Genomic DNA, 21471 nt, shown 5'->3' on the forward strand with positions numbered 1-21471 from the left:
AGCAGCAAAACCTGGTTGTGACCAAATGCATCTTCTTTTTGAGTCTTATTTCTTTGTAGGGGGTTTGGTTTGTTTTGTTTTGTGGTTTTTTTTTTAATGATCTTTTGAACGATTTTGGAAACCAAATCAGACTTCATTCTTTGTGGGGTTTGAAGTTGTTTGTTTGTATAAAGCCATGTTCTGAAGATGTTGTGGACTTTATCCATGGTCATTTTTGGGAAAGCAACACCCAGGGCACTGATGATGATACCTGGATGGCTTTGCAGTGATTCCAGAGTAGTCATAGCTGAACTCCACCCCTACCCCTGAGGAGGACTTCTTTTCCCATGAGGCTGACAGTGAACTTTCTCCTGAGTTCCACCATCCCTTGATGCAGTTGTTTTATTCACTGCCTCTTACCTGCTGCTGCAGTTACACTCCTGTCTTTGTTCTGCAGCTTCTCCTTCCACCTCACACTACTCTTCTGTAATATCTTCTCAGAATTGCTTTAGCAGTGGCAAAGCTGCAGTTGGGAATTTTCTGAACGTTGTTTCAGTAGCATTAGGATAGCTTTGTGTGCAAGGAGTTGGGACTTCAGTGGACCAGCATTTCAGACTGGAGAGGGATCTGGAAAATAATTGATCTTTCTGCTCAGCTCAAGTCTTCTGTCAGCAGCTAAGTGATCAGCACCAGTTAGTTCCCAGTCATGAGTCCTCCCACCAGTTCCAGCTGAACCCTCCAGATGAGCAGCACCCAACCCCACAGCTGCTCACATGAGCCAGGGGGTTGGGTTTTTTATGCTGAGGGGTTTGAGAGGCCAAACTGAAGCATCTCCTGCCCTGGACAGAAAATACTCAGAAGTCTGTTTTCATCCTGGCACTGGTAAGAGATGTTTTTTTGGTCTCCCTTTCCATGACCTCCAGCTTCAGAATCAGCATCATGCCAGTCCATCAGCCATGGCCCCAAGGCAAAAATAATCCAGGAGAAATGCTGAATGTATGGAGTGGGAGACAGGCATGAATTAAAATTTTTTTGGTTTTAATTCTATTGAGATTGTGAATTTTATGTTTCTTATCAAGGATAGGAAATATAAATTGATCTTTGTGCTTATTTTGCCATTGTAAATACACTCAGAAGGAAGCTGTACATCTTTTATTATTTTGTGTAAAACTGAAATTAAGAACACTTCTGAGCCTTCCTCTTTCTTTCTTTAATACATATAACTGAAAGGAGATAGATATAAAAGAGAAAAAAGAGATACATTGAGATTTTTTTATTAAACTTCTGAATTATCTTTAAAAATAGATGTTATTTTACCAAACAGGATTATAGCTCAGTGAGAGCTTTTAACTCTTTCATTGTGCATAAATTGCTCACAGCTTGATCCAACATACTTTAATATGTATTTGAAGATTTGGATTTTTATCTGACTGTGTTTCATCTTTGTGGAGGTAGGGTTGGATTTTTTCTTGTATAGGATGTCATAGTGTGCACATCAAAGTTTGATAGAAGCAGCATGGCAAGGACGAGAGAGTCAGAGGCATCAAGTTATTAGCTTTCAGAGTACAGCAGATCTGTGACAACACAACTGCTTCGTGGACTCTTTTTCCCCTGCCTTCTCTATGGATAGTACTTTGAAAATACCCATCTGAGAGGAGAAGTACTTGATTTTCCATCAGATATGAGGAGTTTTCAGGACTTGGTGCCTGCAGAACTCCAGGGAGTTGTTCCAGCCAGGTGATGGAGTTCGTGCCTGTTCTGACTGATGGGTGGTTGCTAGCTGAAGCCTTTATGCCCCTGGCCCTAAACCAGCTGCAGGTTTGGGCTGGCCTCTTTGTTTTCAGACTGGATTAGGCTCCCTAATCGTTTCTGTCTTTTTAAAGCTGAAATGATCTTGCTGATGTGCAGATGTGGGCCAGCACAGAGGTGGAGAACATGTGACTAGCATGAAGAGCGGACTAAAGGAGGTGATGCTTGAGGAAACAGATTTCTGCTGCAAAGCCAGTGTTCAGGCTACAGAGAGAGCATTTAAAAAGCCAGAACCTGTGTTGGAGTTGGATTCTGAAACAAGACTTCAGGGAAAATACTGAGGAAAGATTGTCATTAAACTCTTTGAAAATACAAATGCCTGCTTATCTCTGCAGCCTAGGTCACAGGAAGCATCACTCCGTAGTCTTCTCACCTCTCAAAACAGGGTGATGACTTGCTCATGTTTTACTGCATTCAGCATCATTTGCAGACATCTGGTGTCTGCCTGTGCAGAGGTTAGAACTGGTGAGGACTGAAGTCTCAGTGCTCTTTTGGCAGCCTGTGCTGCCCCACTCCAAAACACGGTGACTGCAGCAGGTGGCACAAATCCAAAGCAAATGTGACTGGGGGGCAGCACCCCATCTCCAGTTGAATTGGTTTTATTGTGGCAGTGATGCAGGGATGTGTATAGCCCAGTATTTCAGAATGTAAAGCACCCTTTTGCTTTCTCTGAAAAGGGAGAGACTGGCAGTTCCTCCACGGGGCTCAGTTCTTGGCAGTGCTCAGCCCTGGGTGGCGATTACTTCTTTGCTTTGTGGGGTTTTTGGTTTATTTGTTTTGGTTTCTTTGCTTTTTTGAGTTTGGGGTTGGGTTGGTTTGGTTTTTTTTTGAGAATTTGAGAACTGCAGCCCAGGAGCTCTGGCTTGGATACTCATCCCAGAGACTGAAACTCTCTCTATGAATTCTGTTCTTCCTTACAAGGATAAATAGAGGAGCAGTTGGCTCAGTGCTCGGGGGGCAGCTCTGTGTCTGCTGCAGCTGACGTGAGGCAGCCAGGGTGCAGGGAAGTTGTCACCAGCTTCTCATCACTGCTGCCACCAGGACTGAGTCAGGGATACAACTTGCACCATGCAAAGGTTAGGGGGGTGCTTAGGAAAACTCCTGACAACAGGTTTAAAAAATCTGCATAGTTTTCAAGTAGTGCAATGGTTGCACCTCTGCATTGCAGGATATTTGCCTAGAGTTGGAAGGAATGATATATTTAAAAAAAAAAATTTTTTTAAAAGAAATCCATCAAGGATGATTGTATGGTTTCATCTGGGTACCTCTTGTTCCCAGGTGCTGTTCATTATTCTGCTGGAAGGTGGGAAGTAACCTAAGGAAGTATTGCTCTCTGCTGTCCATACTTCCTTTAGCTGGACTTTCTCCCCAGCCAGCCTGGTTGTCCTTCTGTCACCTGAGATTGGGTCACAGAAATCCTTTATCACTGCTTTCAGTGCAAGTTGTGTTTTTCAGCAGCATCCCAAGCTGCTACTCTCTTGGTGGCAGTTTGTCACTGATCATGATTTATCCCAGCTAACGTTTTGCATGTGGCACACACGATGTCATGCTGTGGCGTGACGACCCGTGTCCGTTCAGACACTTGGAAAAGCAGAATTCCACATCTCTCTAATCTGGCTTTTGGCAAATCTCCTGGCTGCACTAAATGAAATGTTGCTTGTTGTGCAGTGTGCTACCTGAATGTTGATGTTTACTAATGACTTGCGCTTTTTTGCCCCTCTCCCCATCCCCTTTCCCTCTCCTACTTCTTTTCCTCTCTTCTATTTTCTCCTCCTAGAAGCCTAGACTGTCTCCTAACACTGGGGCTGCCACTGATACAAGACCAGTTAATTTTCTACCTGCCATTACACTTCTAAAATCTTCAGCATTTTACAGAGCTCTTGCTTTCCATCCTTGGACTTTCGGTGTAGAAGAACCCAGAGGGTGGCGGTGGTGCCGGCTGAGCAGCCCTCCTCATCCTCCTCCTCCTCCTCCTTCTCCTCCTCCCTCTCTGCTCTGCAGTGCTTGTTGAAACCTTCCTTTCTTTGTGTAAGCACAAATGTGCACCATGGTTTTTAACTGCACCATTTCAGCACTCCCACTGGTTTAAAACCATAACTCCAGCTCCATATTTGGGTTTTTTTGTTGTTGTTTTGGTTTTTTTTTTCATTCAAACCACTTTTAAATTTTCGTTTGTATCCTTTTCCATGGATGCTCAGTAACAGAAGGTTTGAGATGAGATTCCAAGTTGTGCTTTCCTAGTGGATGGCTCCACCATGACTGCAGCTCCTTTCCCTCCCCCCATGCTCACCACAGCCTCTTAGAGTAACGCTGACTTGTAGCTGCCTTTATCCTTCCTGCTGCTTTGGGACCTCCTCATACGAGGTTTTTACCTTTCCTAACGTTGTCTTTTTCAAAGCTGGTGTTTCCACATCATCCTGCACAGCCTTGGGCTTAGGGCAAACCTATTTCCTGAGTGAGGGGCAGATTGTTTCTGGTTGGGGAGGGGAGGAACACAGGGTTTGAGAATTTACTATTAAACATAAAGGAGAACAACTCACCCCAAATTCCTGCCCCAGGAAGTGGCTTTGCTGCCTTACTGCTTCTTGCAAGCCCTGGAAGTAAGGAAGAAAATGACCTTCCTTTAACTTTCATACTTTTAGCTTTGCTCTGGCAATGCCAGCCTTGGGTGAAACTTTCACCTTCCATGAAAAATAATCAGTCCTGGGCCTAGCTTGTTAAATCTCTACTGGAATAATTGGGACATTTTCCAGCAACCCCGAAAGGAAGGGGCCTGTTGTAACCTCAAACAGAGCTCCAGCAAATCCATTGCAGTTCCTGTGGGGTCCATAAAGCTGCAAAGCTTTCCAAACACACAAGTGTCAGTTTCTGTCATTTGACAGGAAAAAAAAATGCAAAAGAATGAAATAATTTAGAGAGACAAAATATTATACATGGGGCAAGCTCAGCTGGGGTTTTGTGTAGCCAAGGCAATATTTTTGAGGATAACTGTGTTGTGCAGCTAAAGGAACTTTACCTACACCCCCTGAGAGAAGTGCAGGGTTTAGTTGAACCCAAATCCAGTCTAAGGAAGGATGTGATTCTCCAAATTGCCAAAAGTTAGCTTATGAAGACCTTCACTTGCCTCAAAATGATATTTTCTTGTTGTGAAGGGAGTAGCTTCCTCCTGGATATCCCCAGTACCCTGCTGGTACCCAGGAGTACCATACTGGTCTGGCAATGATTTACTGGGAGAGTATCCCACCTGGAAAGAATACTGCTGGCAGGTTGGTTTTTTTTTTAAGTTCTCCCTCAGATAGTGACTCATCCAGTCTTGATTTACTTTTATTTTTTTTTCAATCTGAGACCTCAGATGCTCTCTACTCCCCATGCCAGTGTCCAGAGCTGCTGCAGTGGATGGGGTGCAGTCAGCCTGTTCACTCCTCTGCATTGGCACTCCAGGCTTTGGTTCTCTCATCTGGGGGCAGCTCATTGCTTTGCCCACCATGCAAAGCCCCATCAGCTGCCAGCATCCCTGTGCCAATTCCTGAGCAAGTGACATGGTTGGCTTCTCCTCCGAGGCAGACTTGGCATTTCTGAGGAAGCCCCATTGCCTACCAGCACCCAGGTGCCAAAGTTGGGCTCTTCATTGCCAGCCCAGTGTTCCAACTGGGCAGAGCCACCACACAGCCTTTGAGACCACATCCTGCCCAGGGTACAAAGATTTCCCTCTGGAGTGGAGCAGTGGAGGTGTTTGGGGTTCAGGATTCACTGCCTGGCACAGCTCCCCCTCTGCCTTGCTGTGGTTGTGTTCAGCCATCAGCCCCCACCTCTGACAGACCTCCAGAGCCTCACCAGCTTGTGGGGTTGGTGGCAAGTCCTCAAACATGGGGTGAGGCCACCCAGGACCATTCCTCCAGCTGTGCTTCACATCTGCTCTCCTCCTCATTCCCACTGAGAGGTGAGAGCACTGGCATGGGATGCCAGGAGAGGAGCTTGGTCCTTCTTCTTGTTGTGAAGTCCTTTCCTCTTGGGGGATTTTTGGTCTCTTACCATGAAAAGGAGATTGTTGTGGCATTGACTTTGGTTTTCATGACCTCTTAGTAGCTTTTTCTTGTATTGGTGTGGTTGATTTTGGAACAAGGCAGCATCACAGCTAGTTTGGTTTCCCTTTTAGCTTGGTTCCACAAGTCATTCCTCCTCACCTTTTGCCTTAAGTGAGTTTAACTATTTGTGCCCTAGAGATAGAGAGCAAATAATTACAGAGAAATATTTTCAGCTTAATAAGAGATTGCAGATTAACTGATTGTTAGGCTTTCCCCCCCTCCCACAGCTGCTTTATTTTTATACGAGTGCAATAATGTTTAGAAGTGTTGGGCAGAGGAGGGGTTCTGAGCAGTTGGCAGCAGGGCTGGGGAGGGTCTGCCTGGTGCAGGACCCCCTGGTCAGTGCCATCCAGCTGGGTGCCTGTCACCTCAGCAGGCACAGCCCTGTCCTCAGCAGGACAAGGCAAAGGCTGTGAGTGGAGATGGGGGCACCCCGGGGGCTCAGTCACTGTCTCAGCTGCTAACACGAAGAACTCATTCCATCACACTACCACTTTTTTTGTTCCCCCCCCTCATCTTCTTATCCCTGTTTATTTTAAATGTCGTTAGGTTTACAGCTTTGAATGTGAGCTGTAGGTAGAGGAAGCCAGGTGGTTTCTGTGGGGTTGGGGTGGTTCTTCCTTCCAGGACAGGCACCCAAAGCTCTGCAGTGTCACCCATTTGCTTTTCCTGGGGCAGGTGCCTGTCCTGGGAGGATGGATGGCTTGGCAGGGGGTGGGTAAGGGGGTGTTGCTGGGTCCATGCTCAGTGTTGTATCTTTTGTTACTGCCAGAAAATGTAAATGTGTCTTGCTGACAACTCAGTGCAGTAAATGACTCTGCAGGAGTGTGTAGTTCATTATGCAGCTTTTACTTTCAGTAAGCCAGGTAGCCACCAAATGTGTTCCTCTGTTTACATTTCCTGTTACCCATCCCCTTCTCCAGGCTTAGGAGATGGTATGAAATCTCTGCAGAACTTACTATAACTCTCTTGTGCTTCCAAGCTTGTCTGTTAACACTTCTGATATTTCTCCTTTTATGATTCCAATGCTTTGTATGATGTGAAGCTGTGTATGACTGTTAAATAAACCACCTTAATAAACATCTCAAACTAACCTCTCAGTAGTTGTACTGTGGTGAGAATCTTCTGGGGTTCTGCTGCTTGGTCCTAGGTGAGATCTGCAGGTTGAGATCTGCTCCTCCAGCCCCTCTGTTGTGATTGCTGGGAGAGAAATGGCTTAAACTGGGACAGTCTGCTGCCTGGGCAGATGTTTGGAATCATGGCTGTTAAATAAGTTAGGTAATAGATTAAAACGAAAAGTATTTCAATGAGCCACTTGGTTTTATTGCTGGGGGGGAGGAGGGTGGGGAGAGAGCAGGAAAATTCCTTCCTGCAGTGCTCAGGGATGAAAGGTGAATGGGGAGGGGGGGGGGATGCTCACGGCCATCCTGGGCTCAGAAGGTACTTAAGATCTGCAGGTATCAGCTAGGTAGGGTTGGTGTTGGTGGCAGTGCACCTCCTCTGCTTTAAGGGGTCTGATTTCCTGAGGATTCCCAGGAAAATGACACCTCTGTGGAGTGGGCACTGAGCAGCATTTCTGAGTGTCTGGTGTGTACCTGGGAAGTATTTCACTGCCACCCCAGCTGGGGTGCAGTCTTTGCTGTTTGCTATCCAAACCCCCTTCTGCTGAGGAATAAGTTGATAGTGCACAAAAATTAAAAAAAAAAAAAAAAAAGAAAAAAAGAAGAAAAAGACCCAACAAAACTCAATTCCTTATGTGTGTAGCATCTGGTAACCAGGACACTGAAAGGTGTGCTTTTCTGATTAAAGCTGCTTTTCCCTCTTCTTCCTGCCTGTGTGTTTCCCATTTGATGCAAGTTTTTATTTATAAGGCTTTTAATACTTTCTGGTCTTCAGGGAGAGCTCTTTAGGCTTTTTAGATGGGGTCTGCATCCAAGCGTATTCGCTCAAGGAGAGTTCATGTTTTCTGATGCTTCAGTCTAAAAAAAGCAGCCAGCTGAATAATTCAGGAGGCTTGTTGGGCTCTGCAGACAGGCATGACTAAGAGGTTTTCTCAGTGTGTGGCTGATTATTTTGGGGTGATTATTTTTAGGTCTGAGCTGGAAGGGAAGGTGGGTGTCTGGAGGAAGCTGCTCTGGCAGCCAGGGATGGGGGGCAGAGGGTGGGGGGTGTTTGTGCTCCTTGATTCCTGGGGAGGATCCAGGGGGGAAGCAGAGGCAGTGCCAGGATGGGATGTGCTGCTTCCCCTTCCCCCCTGGAGGATGAAGGTTTGTGCTCTGCTGGGCACCTCCCCTGTGGGCTCTGAAAGACCCTCATGGCTTTCTGTGATGGCATAAACCCAGCTCAGCAGCAGTTCAGAAAAGCTTAAAGCCACTTTCCAGGTGTTGACCTTTATAACCACTGAGAATGAAGGAAAATCATAGAATGGCTGAGGCTGTGAGGGAGCTGAGAGCTCCTCTGCTCCAAGCTCCTGCCATGCCCAGGGACACCTCTCCTCCAGCCCAGGTTGCTCCAAGCCTCATCCAACCTGGCCTTGAACACCTCCAGGGAGGGGGCAGCCACAGCTTCTCTGGGCAATCTGTTCCAGAGTCTCAGCACCCTCCTGCTGAAGAACTTCTTCCTCAGCTCCAGGCTGAACCTCTTCTCCTGCACTTTCAATCCATTTCCCCTTCTCCTAGGGCTGGACACTGAGGAAAAGTCCCTCTGCAGCCTTCCTGGAGGTTCCCTTCAGGGATTGGGGGGCAGCTCTAAGGTCCCCCTGGAGTCTTCTCTTCTCCAGGCTGAAGGGCTCAGGGTAAATGTTTGTTCAGCACAGAGCTTTCCTTGGACAACCCCAGTGCTCTGAAATCCCTTTCCATGCCCTGGGTAAATCAGGGGCTGTGGTCCTCCCCTGGGGGAGTGTTTGGTGGAGCATTGCATGGGGGGGACACAGTGGCCATGGCCCCAGCTCACTGTGCCAGGTGACTTGAGCCCAGCAGGACACAGATCTGTCACTTCAGTGTGCATTTCATGTACACACCTCTTCTGTGTCCTCTGCCCATGTGCAGGGTTAATGTACCTGAGGGATGCTGGAGCTCCTGGCAGCTGGAAAGGTGCCTGGGCAGCTGCTCTAACTTCATGTCCTGCAGCAGCCTGGCATTAAAATATTGCAGGTCTGTGCTAAAAGTGTTGTATTTAAGAGCTTGCATTACTTGAGTCTCTTTTGCTCCTCCACATCCCAGGTCCTCTCCAGCCTCAGTGGTTCTCTGGCTCAGAATAGAATAGTCAGGATTTGTGTGGCTGTGATGGAGGTGTACCTTGGCCAGTCACTTGTGTTCTCTAAGTCCTTCTTTCTGTAAAGATATCCTGAATTTTGTAAACAATCTGCTCAGGATGCTGGTTTCATCTGCACACTGAGATGACCATATGAGCATTTGATCTCACAGGAATAACTCATTGGAGAACTGACTTGGCTGTGGGCACAGGGAGCAGGATGCAGCTAACACAGGAGATCCAACCTAAACCTAAGCAAATCTTGTTTGCTGTGAGGGCAGCAGAACCCAGGCTGCCCAGAGGGGCTGGGGAGGCTTCTCTGGAGGCTTTCAGAACCCATCTGGACCTGTTTCTGCATCATCTACTGCCCTGAGCCTGCTCTGGGAGGGAGATGGACCAAGTGATCTTCCCAAGTCCCTTCCAACCCCTGCCATCCTGTGACTCTGTGACAGGAAAGCACTGGTGCTGCTGGGCTGTGGTGGTGGCACCAAGCAAAGCTGGGAGAGGAGGAAGGGGGAGAGGCAGGAATTAGCAAGCAGGTGGGATTTCAGGAAGTCAGAGGCCTTTTCTACCCAGTGCCACTTCGGGTGCCTAAAAACCTGCTTGCTGGTGCATAAATCAGAGAACCCCAGACTGGTTTGGGTTTGGAGGGACCTTAAATCCCCCCCAGTGTCTCCCCTGCCATGGTCAGGGACCCCTCCCCCAGCCCAGGGGGCTCCAAGCCCCATCCAACCTTCAACACTGCCAGGGATGGGGCAGCCACAGCTTCCTTGGGCAACCTGGGCAACCAGGGACTCAGCACCCTCACCCATGAAGGAACAGGTCCTGGAACCCACTGGAACTGGTGGTGGCTACTGGGAATACATTGAGAGCTCCAGTGGTGACTGAGTAAAAGGAGGAGCCTTTTTTTTGTTGATGAAAATGTTGTTCCCATGGCTGTGTCTCTCTGGAATGGTGTTTCCCCAGCAAGCTGCTGCTTCTGCTTTTGACTTCTCAACTTGGAAAGTGGAAAGTACCCTGACTTGACTCGTGGAATAGAAAATAAAAAAGCTTCTAATTAAGCAGGACATATGTTGAGAAGGCTGTTAAAAGCTTTATGGAGAGGCTTAGGGAGATTTAAAAAATGTTAGTACAAAACCTTTGGTTTTTGTAGTGTGTTTAAGAGCCATTCCAGGAAGCATCTGACAGCTGGATGAATCAGTTTGGTTTTATACAAAGCTTAATTTCCTGAGCAAGTAGCTGTTCCTTCAGATACTCAAGCCTTGAGCTTTCGAGCTTGTATTTTGAATTTTGTAGCTTTATTAATGCCTTGAAACCAAGTGATTTGTGTGAAGTCTGCAGAGTCATAACTAACAGGCAGTTAGAACTCTGCTCTTCTCTGCTGGTACCTGGACTTCATCAGCTTTACACAGAAGCAGCTTGGCTGCTGTTTCTCAGGACTTTGTTTCTGTGGTATTTTTGTACCCCTCATCCTCTGAATGGTTGGACACTGAAGCAGCCTTTTATAGCTGAATAGTATTTGTTAAAGAGTTTTTGAGGCAGGCAGAAGAGAGATTGAGGTTTATTGCTTAAAACAAGAAGGACCTCTTGCCCTTGCTGCTTTATAACCCAAAGATGGGTCCTGGTTTTATCCTGCAGTTACATTGCCCACTTTTCCTTTCATTACCCTGTCTCTCTGGGACTGAGCTCCAGGTTACAAAGATACTTTCTTCTTTTTCCCCTCTTTATTGCCTCAGACAACATCCTGTTTCTCTGCTTGCTTATTCTGATAGCTAATACTACCATTTTTGCAGTGGCCCTGGGGATTACTCAGATTTATATGCCAGGGAGATTTGTCAAAGGAAAATAAAACAAGCAGTCATAGTGTAAAACTAAATTAAATTTAGTCTGAATGCTTCATCATCACCTTTTTGCTAGGCTGGGTTAATTATTTAGGGTTGGACCAGATGATCCTTGAGGACCCTTCCAACCTGACACTCTGTGACTGTATTTAGCTGAACAATGAGAATTTATCTTTCCTATTAGATCAGTTGGCTAAATATTTGCCTTTGAGTTGGTAATATGGCCAAGCCCTCGGGATGAGCTGCTGAACTAACAGCAAAAAGCAAAGAGGAGCTGCAGGATCAGGCCATGGCTCTCCTGCAGGGATGGGCAGGAGCAGAGCCCCAGGGGAAGGTGCTTTGGGGGGATCATTTCTCCTGCTCCAAGCTGCTGTCTCCTCTTCCTTTTTTATTTTGGTTTTGTTTTTATTTTCATCTCTTCTTCCTGTTCCAAGCCAGGGGGGCTGCTTGTAAAACCAACTGATTTAATAGGGGTTTATCCAGCTTACAAACCAAATTCAGAATTGTGTGCTGGGCTGTCGGTGTGGCTTTGAGAGGTCGTGTGACATGTGCTAAATATGAACCTGGGGGTCAGGAAACTTCCCTAATCCTGGCTCTGGTTGTAGCTCACTCGGAGGCCTTAGCTCTTTAATCTTCTTCCATTTCAGTCCCATCACTGAAAATAGGGTAAGGCTGATTATATTGTGCATTTTATCTTTTCTAGCTACACTGCATCTGTTGTTATCTCAGCAGTCTTGTTTCAGTGGTGTTGACAAGTACTAAGGTAATCTTGGGTTAATCTGACCATTTCTGGAAAAGGGGGAGCTTGTTGTTCTGAAAGGTATCTGGGTAGGGTGAGGCTGAGCCAGAGGAGCTGTTTGGGAGCTGGTGGTGAGAGCAGATCTACACCTGGGAGCAAGGTTATGCTTTAAAAGGCTGAGTAAATGGCAGTTCAGCTCGGGTGCTTAGCAAGCTGGCTGCTGGAGTTCCCTCATTAAACCCATAAAACTGCTCTCTATGCAAATGGGTTTCAAGCAATTCACTTAGCCTTGCATTAATAATCCACTAAAAAAAATAATTAGAAATACGCTCGTCAGTAATCCCCCTTTTTGCTGCTATTCTGGGACACTTTGTGCAGCTAATTGCCATCTCCAACCCATGAAATACCAAATACACCTTCAGTGCAGTTTGTGTTTCTGAAATAGTGCATCTTTTGTTCTGGTATAGCAGTATTGGAAAGGAAAGCTTTACAGCTTCCTGACTTACAGCACTGAAATGAGACCTGAAGGATGCTCAGGATCCTCTTCTCCTCCCCTGGCCCAGGGAGCTCTGTCTGCTCCCATCTGAGTGAGTCCTCTCCCTCTGGCTGATGCTGCAACTGAGACTGATCCTGTTCTTGGAGACTGGAGGTGCAAAGTGCAAGGGGTGATGAGTTTTAAAGTCTGTGTCCTGGGCTGCATCCCTGCAGTGTGAGCAGCAGGGCCAGGGAGGGGATTGTCCCCCTCTGGTCCCCTCTGGGGAGACCCCCCTGGGGTAAAGCTGGGTCCAGCTCTGGGGTCCCCAGCAGCAGAAGGACACGGAGCTGTTGGAGCCAGTGCAGAGGAGGCCCTGGAGCTGCTGGGAGGGCTGGAGCAGCTCTGCTCTGGAGCCAGGCTGAGAGAGTTGGGGGTGTTGAGGCTGGAGAAGAGAAGGCTGCAATGGGGAGACCTTAGAGCACCTTCCAGTGCCTGAAGGGGCTCCAGGAAAGCTGGGGAGGGACTTGGGACAAGGGCCTGGAGGGATGGGAGCCTGCGAGGGGGAAGGGTTTGGAGCTGGGAGAGGGGAGATGGAGAGGAGATCTTGGGCAGGGAGGGAGGGAGGAATTGTTTGGGGTGAGGGTGCTGAGCCCCTGGGTGCCCAGGTTGCCCAAGGAAGCTGTGGCTGCCCCATCCCTGGCAGTGTTGAAGGTTGGATGGGGCTTGGAGCTCTCTGGGCTGTGGGAGGGGTCCCTGACCATGGCAGGGGGTTGGGACTGGATGAGCTTCAGGGTCCCTTCCAACCCAACCCAGTCTGGGGTTCTAAATACTCTTCACCATTTCTGTTGCTGAACACTGAGCTATCTCCTTTCCTTCGTGTGATGTGATCAAAGCTCACCTGGATCTGTCAGAGTTGGTCCCTCCTCAGTTTGAAGCTGCTCTTTTCTGCTGTAATGAAGAGGGCAGCTCATGGTTCCTGTGACACAGAGATGCTGAGGTATTTGAACAGGAGGCTGCTCCCATAAATCTTATGGTTCATTTTTTTGCAGCAAACAATAGCAAAATAAAAAAAAAATAAAGAAAAGGGGGGCAAAATAATCTGCTTCCTGGAGATGATTGGGAAAAAGCTGAAGTTTCTTAACTGACATCTGGCTGTTTGCATTTAATCAATTTCTGTTAAACTGCAAGATTAACAGCTCCCTTAGGAGTGATCATGTACAGTGGGGGCTGTGGATATTTCTGCAGACAATTGCTGCTGTAGGCAGCTCTGAGATGAGAGATGGCTTAGCAAGGCACTGAAGTGCCATGGCACTCTAGGAAGTGAACAAAACACGGCTCATCCCCCCTAAAGAAAGAGATGATCTGGGAGGGAGGCTTGATTGTGTTTTGTCATGCAGCTCATTATGTTATTTAACCTTCTTCCTTTAACTGGAGCAGTGCTGTGTTTGCCCTGTCAGTTCTGAGAACAGAATTGTCTCTCCTTCTCTGGGACAAGTCAGTTTTTCCATGCCCTCAGGTTAGTCTGGCTGCCTGAAAAACCAGAGAGCTTGGCTCAACTCTGCCTTTCTCTGCTCCTTCTGAACTGCTGAGGATTTAGCATTTCAGAGGGTTGGTAAGTTCCTCAGAGATGTCTCTAGGAGTAAATAATGGCATTTGATTGGAGTCCTCCTTTCTGGGGCCCTTTCCCTCGGTGCAGATTAAGCCTGGCTCTCTGCCAGCTTCAGGAGGAAAATGCAGTGGCAGTGAATGGTGATGGGGAGTTTGGGGAGGGCTGGGAGGAGAACTCTGCTTTCCTCAGCCAGCCCTTCAAATTGCTGCTTCCCAACCCAAAACTGGCAGGCAGAGAGTCAGGACCCGAGCAGTTTGCCAGCAGAAAGCTGTCCTGGGTCTCATCAGCAATCTGGAAGGGCTGTAGGAACTGTTCCCTGTTAATGGGATTTGGCAGAGGAGAAGGGTTAGAGGTGTCTGGGTTCTGGAGATGATGCCACATATTCTGCCTTAATTGGTACACAGCTTTTGTGCTTTAAAATCTCTTTTCTTGGTGCCAGCTGGAGACGTGCTGCTGGGTAGAAAGGCCAAGGGTGTTTCTGAGAGCAGAGAACAAGCATCTCATCTACAACATGTTCAGGTCACAGGAATCTGGCTGCTTGCTTCAGTCCAGTGTGAGTGAGGTGTGGAGTGAGGATGTGTTCCCCACGGCTGGGAAAAGATGCTTCTGCTTGTTCATTATTTCTGTGTGTGTGTAGAACAGGATCCTGGTTGTACGGCAAGGCTCAGGGGGCTCCTTGTCTCTGTTCCCTGTCCAGATGGGCCCCTGCCTGCCAGGGCAGCATCCTGCTTGCTGCTGTTGCTCTGGCTGCAGTGAGGGCTCACAGCATGGAGGAGACCCAAATACAGACCCAGATAAATTCCATTTGTAGGTAAATACTGTTGGAGGGGGAGTGTACCAGACATGGGAGACCAGAATGATTCCATAAAAAGATTTGGCTGTGAGATGTTGATGGGATCAGCTTTTCTTGGGTGAAGCTCAGAGTCTTTGGAGCCAAACCCTATGTGATAGATGCAGATGCTGGTTCTTGGTACTCTCCCCCTTTCAGGCTCCTTTCAAAGGAGCTGGGTCAGTACATTAGAGCTGATCACATCCTGAGCCATTTCTGTTGTGTGTATTCTGCAAACCATGGGCTTTGTTTAAATGTAAAGCTATAAATGTTTAAATGTAAAGCTCCATGGAGAGAGCCCTTGGAGTGCTGGTGGGCAGGAAATCCTCCCTGGGTCAGCACTGTGCCCTGGGGGGCAATGGGATCCTGGGGGGCATCAGGAAAAGTGTGTCCAGCAGCTCCAGGGAGGTTCTCCTCCCCCTCTGCTCTGCTCTGCTCTGCTCTGCTCTGCTCTGCTCTGCTCTGCTCTGCTCTGCCCTGGGGAGAGCAGCCCTGGAATCCTGGCTCCAGTTTGGGGCTCCCCAGTTCCAGAGAGCCAGAGATCTACTGGAGAGAGGCCAAGGGAGAGCTGGGAGGGTGCTGAAGGGACTTGAGCATCTCTGGGGTGGAGAAAGAGTGAGAGGCCTGGGGCTGTTGAGGCTGGAGAAGAGAAGGCTGAGAGGGGATCTGCTGAATGTCCATCAGTAGCTGAGGGGTGGGGGGCAAGAGGAAGGGGCCAATCTCTGTTCAGTGGTGCCCAGGAATAGGAGAGGGAATCCTGGGCTGAAAGGGAGAAGATGGGAAGTTCCAGCTGAAGCTGAGGAGAAACTTGTTGGCTGTGAGGCTGAGGGAGCCCTGGCCCAGGCTGCCCAGAGAGGTTCTGGAGTCTCCTTCTCTGGAGCCTTTCCAACCCCCCCTGGATGTGTTCTGTGTGCCCTGCCCTGGGGGATCCTGCTGGGACAGGGCTGGCACTGCAGCAGCTCTGGGGTCCCTTCCAGCCCTGAACATAATATGATTCTATGATTCTGTGATTTTTTTCAAACCAATTTGCTACACAGATCTGAAAGGTGATGGTGAAAAACTGGAAGACTTGGTTCCATTTGCTGCTTGAACCCACAGAAAATGCAGTTCCCCCCAGACAGATATTTCAAGTAGGTGCAGTGACACAAGGATGCAGGTGAAGCACAGGCAAGCAGCTCACTTATTGTTATGGGCTCCTTCTATTTGCAGTGTGAATTACACTCATAGCAGAACCAGATTTTCCAGTGCACTGAAGTGACTAAAACCTTGTCTCTGAGAAAACTGAATTACTCCGTGCACTGCTTTATAGCCCCAAATGCCACAATTAAACTCTAAACCTTCACCCAGCCTGTCCCTTCTAATCCTTGTTGAAGGTCATCAGTCCCGCCGAGCACCAGAGGCACAGAGGATATTTTGGGAAGGGGAGCTGTGATTTTTGCCTGTTGTAGGGGGATGACAAAGGAAGCCTGAGGTTGGGGTGAGTGCTGAGCTCAGGGCTGTGTCTCTGCTCTCAGGGTGTTTCACTGAGATAGCTGCACACTGGGGTGACTCTGAGCTCTCCTGTGTCACCAGCACTGCTGGAAACTGGGACACTGAGGGTGTTTATTAATGAACTCAGAATACCTCTGATTTAATTAAGAAGACACAAGCAAGGGAGCATGAAGCTGGGAAGATGTTCTGGGGTGATCAATCCCAGATTCTAACTACTGGAGGCAAAGGGGTGATTTCTTTAATAATGAGCAGCTTGAAGAAGGTGCATCTTCCTGTCTCTTCTCATGGGCTGTTTCACTGCCGCCTCTCCTTGATGGTTACTAAAAAAATGTCTTCTAAATTCCATGTTAAAATACTGTGGGAATGACATATAAGCAGTTGTTCTGTGCAGATGTTGGCTCTGAGGTGAAGGAAACACTTCCAGCCCCCTAACACTTGTCCCAGTAAACTTACGGTGAAGTTTGTTTTCAATCTCAGAAATTAGAAAGGGTTCTGATTAAATGAAAATATAAACTCAGCAAATGGTGTTACCAGGAGGGAGCAGGGCTGGGGAAGGGTCTGGAGCTGGCCAGGAGCAGCTGAGGGACCTGGGGATGTGATCCTTTTATTTCTACATCTTGAGCCAAACTATTGGAATTCTTAATTTCTTTGCAGTATTCAAGCACATTTTAATACTGTTGTCCATCTTCCAGTCCCAAGTCATCATTCCTTATCCTGGGATGCTGGTGAGAGCTGCAGGATGTTTTGCTGTGGGCTGATGGTGTGTCCTGTGCTCTGACAGCCCTTGCCTCTCCTGCTCCTGCTTCTCTTGGCTCTTTGGGTCTCTCTGTATTTCACAGGGCAGCTCAAGCCCTGTTTCTCTTGGAACCCCCAGCTTATGGCACAGATCCTGTTAGTTCATTGGTTTGGTCCCTTGCATGACCTTCATACTGCCAAATGTTGTCTCATGTCTGCCATTCTGATACTCAAATCACTGAATTTCTCCTGGATGGAATCAGAATCCTGAAATCATTTTGGTTGGAAAAGACCTTTGAGACCCTTGGGTCCAACCCTTCCCCCATCCCTGCCATGTCCCCCCCAACCCCATGTCCCTCATCCCCACATCTCCAGGGCTCTGAAACCCCTCCAGGGATGATGGGGACTCCAGCCCTGCCCTGGGCAGCCTGGGCCAGGCCCTGACAACCCTTTCCAGGCAGAAATTCTTCCCCAGCTCCAACCTAAACCTCCCCTGGCACAACTTGAGTTGTGCCCAAAGTTCCTCTTGTCCCATCCCTTGTTCCTTGGGAGCAGAGCCCGACCCCCCCTGGCTCCAACCTCCTCTCAGGGGGTTGCAGAGAGCCACAAGGTCTCCCCTCAGCCTCCTCTGCTCCAGGATCAACACCCCCAGGGCCCTCAGCTGCTCCTGGGCAGAGCTCTGCCCCAAACCCTTTGTTGCCCTTCTCCATTTGCTGACTTTATGTTTTAATCTCATTTCATCAGAACCCTTTCTAATTTCTAAAATTCAAAACAAAAATGTCAAGCCCCAGTTATTCTGTTTTCTCTCTTTTCAGACCCTAACAACTAATTCTCCAGAGTGATAATTCCCCTTTTGACATTGCCTTGCCACTTGTCACTTAGCCAATTTTTTATTTACCTTTGTGTCATTTCCTTGTGTCTGCAGCTCCCCTAACATTTCCCCTGGCTACAGATAAAAATACTTCTCTTTCAGCTAAGTCTTCCATTCTTTGTCTAGAAAATCTGCTATGTTACAGCTCACACATGAACACTCTCCTGTTTTTTAGTGATACAAATGGTTTCTCTTTAAAAATGTCACTCATGTGAAACAGTTTTGTAAGGTTTTAAGGGTTTACAACCAAAATAACTGATTCTGCATGTTAAAAAAAGGAAAAATACGTGTTTTTATGTCAATTACTTGATATTTCAGATAGTTAATGCAATATTGTGTTCTACTGAAGCCACAGCCCCAGATTAAATGTAAATTGAAACCTAATAATCATTAAAAGGTCCAAATTAGAGTTGCCCAGTTTAGCAGCTGAGACTTGAGGGGGATTAGATTCACCTGGGCAGAGCTGCAGTTCAGCAGAAACATTTCTGTAAGCTGATTACTGGTTTCAGGTACCAGGGGGGTTGTGTTGGTTACAGAGGAGCTGGTAGGGGTTCTGTCCATTTCTGTACCCGTTATTCTTTAGGCTGTTCATTAAAGTCATTTATGGGGAAGCTGACCTTGAAAGCAAATCCTGCTTGTTGAAGGGGGGATTGTACAAGTGCTGAGCTGTCTGTTTGCTCTTCAGGGTTCTGGGTGGGTGAGGGTTGTAGGATCCTGCATGTGGCATCATCCCTGCTGTAGAGCTGGGCACTTTTCCATAGTACTGGTAAAGAAAAAGACCTTGGCTTCCATGAGTTGTATTTCTAAAGGTCAGAGGGTTTGATAAAACAGAAAATCTGAACATCCTGTGGGGTCTGTCATGGACTGGTAACTAAAAAGTCTGTTAGGACTTCTGGAAAAGCCAAAGAATCAACAGGAAAGAGAAGGTTACTGAGGCTGTTCCCATTAGAATATTTTTTTACCCCTTTCTACTTCCTGACAGTGTTCAGTTCACCCTCCTAGCTGGGTTGCTCAGTGAAGTTCTCAGGAGGGCTCCCGCTCTCTGTGCTCTCCTGATGGGCCCTTCCTCTCCTGACCACTGCAGCTGGAAAGCCTGCCCCAGGATCCATGGATGGTGTTCCTGCTGGGACTGAGGCTCTTCTGCCAGCCCAACCTTCATCCTGCTGAGGCTGCTTCATAGGAATGGGAATTTCAGTGTTAAATTTCAGTGAAGGGAACTCACCCAGGCAGGGCAAGGCGTGTGGAGCCAGGCTGAGAGAGTTGGGGGTGTTGAAGCTGGAGAAGAGAAGGCTGCAATGGGGAGACCTTAGAGCACCTTCCAGTGCCTGAAGGGGCTCCAGGAAAGCTGGGGAGGGACTTGGGACAAGGGCCTGGAGGGATGGGAGCCTGCGAGGGGGAAGGGTTTGGAGCTGGGAGAGGGGAGATGGAGAGGAGATCTTGGGCAGGGAGGGAGGGAGGGAGGGAGGAATTCCTTGGGGTGAGGGTGCTGAGCCCCTGGGTGCCCAGGTTGCCCAAGGAAGCTGTGGCTGCCCCATCCCTGGCAGTGTTGAAGGTTGGATGGGGCTTGGAGCCCCCTGGGCTGGGGGAGGGGTCCCTGACCATGGCAGGGGGTTGGGACTGGGTCAGCTTTAAGGTCGCTTCTAACCCAACCCATTCTATGGTTCTGTGATATCTGAACTTGGTGGTTAATTCAAACCCCATGTTTTATGCTGTACCTCAAAAACCCCACAACTCCTTGAGGGGATTTGGGTTTTTTTCCCCTATTTATATACTTAGGAGAACTTTCTGCCTAGGTGCACGCACCACTTCTTTGCAGCCTTTTCTCCTGTGTTCCTGCTGGTGCTCCCAGCTGTGGGTGTCAGACACAGCTTGTCCCTTTGCAGCCCTCTGAGGAGCACAGAGGCCTCTGCAGAGGTGGTGTCACGCCAGTGCCCAGCTGTGTTTCAAGGCCAGACTTTCTGTTTGCTGTTGGTATTTTTCCTAAAATGAAACCAAAGCAGAGGAGCCGTCTGGCTGGGCTGCAGAAATGCCCTGCAGTGCCCTCACTGCGGCTGCAGCTTCCTGGGCCCTGCAAGTCTCCTGCCAACCCTGGAACGTCCACTCAACTTACTGTCAAAGAGGCAGGAGCATTAGCAGCTCTGCTTCAGCTGCGTGCTTGAGACCTGACTCTGTCAAATTCATCTAGGTGAGACAATTCAGTATTAGACCAGAGGTCTGGGGAGCAATTTCTGGTTTTTTCCTCTTTGTCTTGGGTGGGTTGGGTGTTGGTGGGACCTCCCGTGCAAACCCCAGCTCCAGCAGCTTCTCCTAGAGGAACTGCTTCCCTAAGGTGGCTTCGTGCAGCCTCGAGTGGCTTGTCCACATGAATCAAGGTCCTTTATTAGAGTCATAGAATCATCATGGTTGGACAGGACCTTCCAAGATCGTAGAGTTTAACCATCAGTCCTGCAGCCCTGTTTCCAGAGAGAAACCAGTATTGATCAAGTTTGTTTAGCACCACGACACACCCAAACCTTCCTAAGTCAGGAATTAAAAAGTTCCTAGAAAACTGTGTCTGTACTGGGCTGCAAATGAGGATTTCAGCAGAGCAGAGGCAACGTGTCGCTTGTCTCATTCTCCAAGGAGAAGCTCCCTGAATAAATAGGAAGGGAATTGTCGATCCTTCCAGTATTATGTAAATGCCTTCATGCTTTGATGTCCCTCCTGTCATTAGTTTGACACTAGCTGGAATTAATGGCCAGAAAACTCTATTACAAACGGGGCAGATAGATTTCTCTTGACTGCTTCTGATCCCTCATGTGAGCTTCGCCGCTCTCGCCATGGGATTTTTAAAAGCAGAAAGTAGGTCACGGCGATGTGTGTGAACATAGGCTGAGAAACGGGCTCTAATCTCAGCATTAAACAAACATGACTGTAATGCTGAAGGGAAATTTTCTATTTTAAGCACTTATTTCCATTTTCGATACCTCGTTTCTGCAGCACAAGCAGATGGGGACTTCTGTGGGCATGCACCCGCAGATGGGATTCGGGAAGCAGTAAAAAAGAGATATATGTATCCACAAAATTAAACGTGTGCCTGTGTGTGCAGATCCAGAGGTACTGGTGTGCTTCAAGAGTGACAATATGTATTGTCACTTCTCAAGGATTCTTCAGCAGCTCGTACAGAGCAGGCAGGGAAAGAGTCAAAGTACCAAAATATGTAGGTCAAGCGAAGTGAAGCGTTTGGAATCTGAGCAGCAATCAAACACGAAAGGTTCCAAGGCTGGAATGACTGATCCTGAGGTGCTTGGGCCTGAAGCAGGGTTATATTAACATTTTTCAGAGTTCCTGACTTCCCTGCATATTTCTAAGATTCTTGGTCCTCTGGCTGCCTCGCTCACTGCTCTGGGTTTGGGGATGAGTCTTGGCTTACGAGCCCAAAGTGAAAGGAATTGTTGGGATTTTTTTCCCTAGGAGAAGGGTTAATAAGGGAGGTGGTGCTGTCTCTGTTGAATGGTTCTGGGAGCTGAATGAAGGCGAGGATAGAAGGTAGGGTGTGAGGTATGAGCAGCAGGGAGAAAAGGAAAGTGGATCTGGATTCATCTTGGCAGCCGGGTGCTCAGGAGTTAAATCTGTTGGGAAGATGAAGTGCTGAAAAACTACTGAGGGGAGATGGTTTGGGTGGATAGGCAGGACATTCATAGACTAACTAACATGGCTGTGTCAGGAGTTCTTTAGCAGGTCTGTCAAAAAGGAGGAAACTAATGAAAATGGGAG

At 48.0% G+C, this 21471-nt stretch overlaps 1 protein-coding gene across 6 annotated transcripts in view; it reads left to right on the forward strand.

Moving 5' to 3' along the window:
* The window catches only part of LOC103536145 (microtubule-associated protein 4-like), a 150320-nt gene that overhangs the window by 64653 nt on the left and 64196 nt on the right, over positions 1 to 21471 (forward strand). The gene's annotated exons all lie outside the window — the stretch shown is intronic.

Source organism: Calypte anna, chromosome 2, assembly GCF_003957555.1.
Source record: "Calypte anna isolate BGI_N300 chromosome 2, bCalAnn1_v1.p, whole genome shotgun sequence".
In the NCBI taxonomy this organism is placed as follows: domain Eukaryota; kingdom Metazoa; phylum Chordata; class Aves; order Apodiformes; family Trochilidae; genus Calypte; species Calypte anna.